Below are 7,625 nucleotides of genomic sequence, written 5' to 3'. Positions count from 1 at the left end.
TATATGACGAGATTTACCGTTATACATGACGCTCCCAGCCCTTCCAATTGCCGCTTGACTATCACAATGTATGCATATTGGTGCCAACGGTTTGGGCCAAAATGAAATGTCTTCCAAGAAATTCCGGAGCCATTCAGCTTCTTCACCGGCTTTATCTAAGGCTATGAATTCAGCCTCCATTGTAGAGCGGGCAATACATGTTTGTTTGGACGACTTCCAAGATACCGCTCCTCCACCAATAGTGAATACATATCCACTCGTGGACTTAGAATCAGTTGAACCGGTGATCCAATTTGTATCACAGTATCCCTCAATCACCGCAGGGAAATTACTGTAGTGCAATTCAAAGTTCTGGGTATGTTCTAAATATCCCAAAACTCGTTTCATTGCCATCCAATGAGATTGGCCTGGATTGCTCGTATATCGACTCAGTTTACTTATAGCACAAGCTATGTCTGGTCGTGTACAATTCATGATATACATTAAGCATCCCAATACACGAGCATAATCCAATTGTGATATGCTTTGGCCTTTGTTCTTTGCTAATGCAAGATTCACGTCAATTGGAGTCTTTGCAACTTTAAAGCCCAAGTGCTTGAATTTTTCAAGTACTGTCTTAATATAATGAGATTGTGACAATGCCAGACCTTGAGGAGTCTTATTGATCTTAATTCCCAGAATTAAATCAGCAACTCCCAAGTCTTTCATATCAAACTTGCTATTGAGCATACGCTTAGTAGCATTTATGTTGGCAATGTCATTACTCATTATCAACATATCATCCACATATAGGCAAACAATGACTATGTGATTTGGAACATTTTTAATGTACACGCATTTATCACATTCATTTATCTTAAAACCATTTGACAACATTGTTTGGTCAAATTTCGCATGCCATTGTTTGGGTGCTTGTTTTAGTCCGTAAAGAGACTTAACAAGTCTACATACCTTCTTTTCTTTACCTGGAACCACAAACCCTTCAGGTTGTTCCATGTAAATTTCTTCCTCCAACTCTCCATTTAAGAAGGCCGTCTTAACATCCATTTGATGAATTTCAAGACCATACACTGCAGCTAATGCTACTAACATCCGTATGGACGTAATTCTTGTAACTGGAGAGTATGTATCAAAGTAGTCTAGACCTTCTCGTTGTCTATACCCTTTGACTACGAGCCTTGCCTTGAATTTATCAATAGTGCCATCATCTTTGATTTTTCTCTTAAAAATCCATTTAGAACCCAAAGGTTTATTTCCAGGAGGAAGATCAACCAATTCCCATGTATGGTTGTTCAATATGGATTCTATTTCACTATTGACTGCCTCTTTCCAAAACAATGATTCCGAAGAAGTCATAGCTTCTTTAAATGTTTGAGGCTCATTCTCCAATAAGAAAGTCACAAAATCTGGTCCAAATGAAGTAGACGTTCTTTGACGTTTACTATGTCTTGGATTCTCCTGATTACATGTACTTTCTTTTGTTTCTTCCCGAGGTCGTTTAGATCCTTCACCAAACGACTCACATTCCTTTTTATACGGATATATATTTTCAAAAAACTCAGCATTATCTGATTCTATAACCGTATTATTATGAATGTCGGGATTTTCTGATTTATGAACCAGAAATCGATATGCTTTACTATTTGTCGCATATCCTATGAAAACACAATCAACGGTTTTCGGTCCTATCTTTACCCTTTTGGGTTTAGGAACTTGCACTTTTGCCAAACACCCCCACACTTTAAAATAATTCAAGTTGGGCTTCCTTCCTTTCCATTGTTCATAAGGAATGGATTGTGTTTTGCTATGGGGCACTCGATTTAATATTCGATTAGCCGTAAGAATGGCTTCCCCCCACAAGTTCTGTGGCAAACCAGAACTTATCAACAACGCATTCATCATCTCCTTTAATGTGCGATTCTTTCTTTCCGCAATCCCATTAGATTGGGGCATGTAAGGGGCTGTTGTTTGATGAATAATTCCATATTCTAAACATATTTCTTCAAAAGGAGATTCATATTCACCACCCCTATCACTTCTTATCATTTTTACTTTCTTGTTAAGTTGCGTTTCAACTTCATTTTTGTATTGCCTGAATGCGTCTATTGCTTCATCTTTACTATTCAGTAAGTAAACATAGCAATATCGAGTACCATCGTCAATAAAAGTTATGAAATACTTCTTTCCACCGCGAGATGGTATTGACTTCATGTCACAAATATCTGTGTGAATTAAGTCTAAAGGATTTGAATTCCTTTCAACTGACTTATAAGGATGTTTAACATACTTAGATTCCACACATATTTGACATTTTGATTTTTCGCATTCAAACTTGGGCAGTACTTCCAAGTTAATCATTTTTCGCAAGGTTTTATAATTGACATGACCCAAACGTACATGCCATAAATCATTTGACTCAAGTAAGTAAGAAGAAGCTGAAATATTATTATTATTTTCAACAACCATTACATTTAGATTGAAAAGGCCCTCGGTGAGGTAACCTTTTCCCACAAATATTCCATTCTTACTAATTACAACCTTGTTGGATACAAAAACGCACTTAAAACCGTGCTTAACAAGAAGTCCAGTAGAGACTAAATTCTTTCTCATTTCGGGAACATGAAGGACATTGTTCAAAGTCATGACCTTGCCAGAAGTCATTTTTAGAAATACCTTCCCATATCCTTCAACTTTTGCTGTTGAAGCATTTCCCATATAAACTGTCTCTCCGGGTTCAGCAAGAGCATAGGTAGCAAAAGCCTCTCTAACTGCACAAACATGGCGAGTGGCTCCTGAATCAAACCACCACAGTTTAGGATTTCTCACCAAGTTACATTCAGAGAGCATGGCACACAAGTTATCAACATCATCATGGTTTACTACCATGTTTGCTTGACCCCTTTTCTTGTCTTTCTTCGGAGCACGACACTCCGTAGATTTGTGTCCGGTTTTCCCACAGTTGTAGCAGTTTTCACTGAACCGCTTCTTGCTTGGGTTGTATTTCGGACCAGAAGCCTTCTTCCTCTTTTTGTTAGCTTCAACAATATTTGCTCCCATTATTGTTGAATTTCCACGGCCTCTCCTTTCAGCAGCTTTATTGTCCTCTTCGATTCTCAACCGAACAATGAGATCTTCAAGGGATATTTCCTTTCGTTTGTGTTTCAAATAATTTTTGAAGTCCTTCCACAACGGAGGCAACTTCTCAATCATTGCTGCTACTTGGAATGCTTCGTTGATTACAAGACCTTCAGCAAGTAGATCATGAATAATCACTTGCAATTCCTGGACTTGAGTAATAACAGACTTGCTATCTATCATTTTGTAGTCCAGAAATTTTGCGGCAACGAATTTCTTCATCCCGGCATCTTCAGTCTTATATTTCTTTTCAAGCGCATTCCACAATTCTTTGGATGTCTCCATGCTACTGTATACATTATACAGATTATCATCCAGTCCGCTAAGAATATAATTCTTGCATAAAAAATCAGAATGCTTCCACGCTTCAATCACGAGAAAGCGTTCATTATCTGGAGTTTTATCCGGCAGATCAGGAACATCTTCCTTGATGAACTTCTGTAGACATAACGTAGTTAAGTAGAAGAACATCTTCTGCTGCCAGCGTTTGAAATCAATCCCGGAAAATTTTCTGGGTTTTTCTGCCGGTGCCAACGCCGGTGTTCGGCTTGTCGTTGCGTTGGCAGTCGCCATCGGAACAGCTTGGTTTTCGTTTTCAGTCATCATCTTTTCTGTAAAAGAATGACACAAACAAACGTTTAATACACGTTTTCAAACTGGAGTAAAAATCACGTAGATTTTAATATCCAACAAAACGCCACGAAGGCTTAACTCTCCAAAACGGGAGTACACAAACCACAAAGGTTTTAGTTTGCAGAATAATAAGAATAACACAAGTACAGAAATAAATATTAAATTCCTTAAGATTGTTATTCCCGGTCAATATTGCTGTATTTGTAAATATTAATTCTGCAAAATATAAGTTAACGTAATAAAACAATAATAATAAATTCGAGCCCACTGAATTCACAGTGTTTCCTTAAGGAATTTAATCCCCTCCTAGTACCCAAGGTAATGGATTATTTCCTCCCAGGATAGAACGAATAACACACTGGTGTAGCGGTACTTCAAACCCCAGTGTTTCGGCGAACACAAAGTTCGGTAGCAAATCACACTTACAGTTGCTTTGTTTGAAGTTAAAAACAATGCAGAACGAAGGAGTATATACTCAGAAAAACGTATGGAAGTTCTGAGAGGAAGGAGTGCAATGTATAGCCAATTTGTTGAGCGAATTGTATGTTGAGTTGAGTATCTTTCTTCAACATTTGCTGCTCATATATATAGCAGCCAAGAAGGAGTGCAAGACCAAACGTCCACCCTTCATGGTGGAGCAAGCATTACATGTTTGTGGAGCAAGCACTTCATGGTGGGAAGACCATTATCCGGCTGCCAAATTATCAATACACGGATTGAAAAATATCCGTTACAAATACGGATAATCTTACGTTAATATTTACTATTAACAAATAAATTTGGTCCAAAAAATTAATCAATCAATCATTTGACCAAATCCGAAGCCGAAGCCGAAGCCGAAGCCGAAGCCGTAGCCGTAGCCGAAGCCGAGCCGAGCGAGCGACGACGGCGCGAGGCTTGCTTTCTTCTTAACTCTTTAAGAGCTACAAGAAGAGCAATTATATATATACCCACCAAAAATGTCTTCCACTTCCAATATGGGACAATGTCTCATTGTTAAGAGGGGAAACTTAAAATTTTACTCAAAATTTCATTTTCCCTCCATTTCCCATTCACCCTCATTTTAAGAATATTACATCTTAAAAATAAAACCTCAACAAATAGTTCATTCAGGAAAATTGGAGAAGGCTGGTCACAATAAGAGTAGAATAAAGATAATGGAATCAACCCTTTATTGATGTATGTAAGCCTATTTTGTTTATATGTTAACTAGTCACTTTTATTCTTGCATCAAGGGCAAATTGATTTTCCTAAACTTGCTTGGCTTCCATTGTACAAGTTGATTAGCTCTGAAAGCAGGAGTAAAGAAAGTTACCGTCATCCATCACGTCATCTTCAAGTTTCCGTATCATGCCTTGATAGCCTTGTGTACTACTAATCTTTTTCTTGTCACTGTTGTTACACTACACTACAACCTTGAACGCTAAAAGCATCCAACAGCTGAAACTCACTTCAAGAGACACCAAATAATTATTCTCTCCTAACTAATGCATAGCCCACATCTTCTGCAGATATTTTCTTCCACTACCTTTTTTCTCCTCCATTATATCTTGTTTTAGCTTTAACAATGAAACCGACATTACCACAACACGGTAATTTTCCCAAACATTCACTAGGGGAAAGGAAAGAAGTTAATTCCATAAAGTGCATATATTTAAAACGGGCATAATTTAACATAAAAGCAACTCTGTACAAGAACATTCTTCTAGCTAGTCAATCACGACTGACCTAATCCGTGGCATTAGGACCAAAGTCTCTCTCCTAAGAGGAGTCCAAATCCATTGAACCTGAAATTTTCTCCATTTCACTCCATGCAAATTGAAGACATTCCCCCAAGAATCCTTATAAACTTGCCCAACAAATCCACCACCACCACCAGTCCCATAAACACCCAAGCACAAAGACACCGTAAATTAGCCTAGGAGCATCATATGTCGCCAAGTTTAAGTGTGGAACCTTCGCTGAAGTGAGGTGTCGGCACACACCTCAAAAGGCAATTAACCAAAAATGAGCTAACTAACTACTTTTTTAATGGGAAAAAAAAATATGTTGATCCAAGAAGGCCGTGGTCTTTATCTTGATGAAAGGCAGCTAGTAAATTGTTCTTGTTTATTTACTTAATATGCTACGTCACTAAGATGAGAAATGAATCCATCCATAAAAAAAACATGCTAGAGCATCATCAAATTTTGCAACATTATCAGAATTTCATCATAGAATAGTATGATATCTCATTTATAGATGATTATTTGTACAACACAAAAATTGAAAATTGTGTGTACAATTGAATTGTACCCCCAACCTTTCTACTCCATCTTTCGCCCTATGTATCTTAAGGATTCATCACAAAATAGTTTTGTACATGATTGCTCGTACAACACTAAAATTGAAAATTGTGTGTACAACCCGCCGGCCCTGTGGAATCTTGTTCTGTATATGATTGTTTGTACAATACTAAAATTGAAAACTGTGTGTACAACTGATTCGTACCTCCATCTTTCACCTACTACGTATTGTGTGTACAACTGATTTATACCTCCATCTTTCACCTACTACGTATCTTCAAAAATTCAATACAAAATTTGTACCGCCGGCCCTATGGAATCTTATTCTGTACATGATTATTTGTACAACACTAAAATTGAAAATTGTGTGTACAACTGATTTGTACCTCCATCTTTCACCTACTACGTATCCTCGAAATTCACCAAAAAAAAGCATGGAGTCTTGTTTTTTACATGATCGAACCGACACCCTTTTACACCACCTTTCACCTACTAGTATCTATATTTTTCACCAACTATATATCTATATATTTTTCTATAAGGATCTCTCACCTGTTTCCCAACATTCTTCGAGCAGCAGAACTTAGATGTGCATCTGCAGTGAAACGATCAGTGACCACATAAATTGTTGGCAAAGGCTTCGTGGATAAAATCCTAATTCTAGTTCTCTCGTTCAGATTATCCATACCAAGAAGAAAGTGAATCAACAGATCACGTTGTGAGCAGGGGCAATTGCGGTCGTATGTCAGGTTTCCAAATTCACTCCATATCAGTTTGGCACGATCACAATATTGTTTTACGCCCAGAGTTCCTTGATTCAAATGTCGCAGCATCTCTGTCCACTTATACAATTTTACGCCATAAGGTTCATAATACTTGTATACAGTCGAAATAAATTTCGGTCTTCGCACGTCCGATCGAGTTCGAACGATTATCTATCGAAGTAAGATCCCGAAGATGGAACAAACAAACCTCGAACCCGGGGGGGCGATCCGTGTCGAGTTCGACATCGTTATCAAGCTCGAATCCAAATCGAACCATGATACAAAGTAGATCTTTCATGCTTATAATCCAGAAACCAACCAACATTGACCTCGAATCAATTCGAGAGTTCGAGCCAGAATCGGGCTTGAGCCAAGATCAAGAACTTGAGTCGAAATCGAGCTCAAACCAAAATCGAGGGCTCTAAGCAAGATCGAGCTCGCAGACAAAAGCCGTTACAATCCCACTAAAGAGAATCTTGGCAGAAATTGTAAAAAAACTGACTTATCATGGGTCTCCCACTGAATGTTTATTTTATTATGCTGAGAGCAAAATCCCTCCACTATAAAAGGGCATGGTTACCCTTTCTGTAAAGACAAATTTTTCTGAGGCTTACATTGTAATAAAAGCACTATATTCTCTCATAGCAAAGAATCGTTCTTTCAAGTTTCTTAAATTGATTCTACTTGTTGAGTCCTAAGATTCATTTTCTTTAGAACTTTATCTTCTTCGCATTCTTTGCAATCCACATCTATATTTCTATTTATCCTTACAATTTGTATTAAGTTACGTCACATATCCTTGGAACTA

Source organism: Nicotiana tomentosiformis, chromosome 11, assembly GCF_000390325.3.
Source record: "Nicotiana tomentosiformis chromosome 11, ASM39032v3, whole genome shotgun sequence".
NCBI classification, from domain to species: domain Eukaryota; kingdom Viridiplantae; phylum Streptophyta; class Magnoliopsida; order Solanales; family Solanaceae; genus Nicotiana; species Nicotiana tomentosiformis.
The sequence above is the reverse complement of the archived record's forward strand: the minus strand, read 5'-3'. Positions refer to the sequence as shown.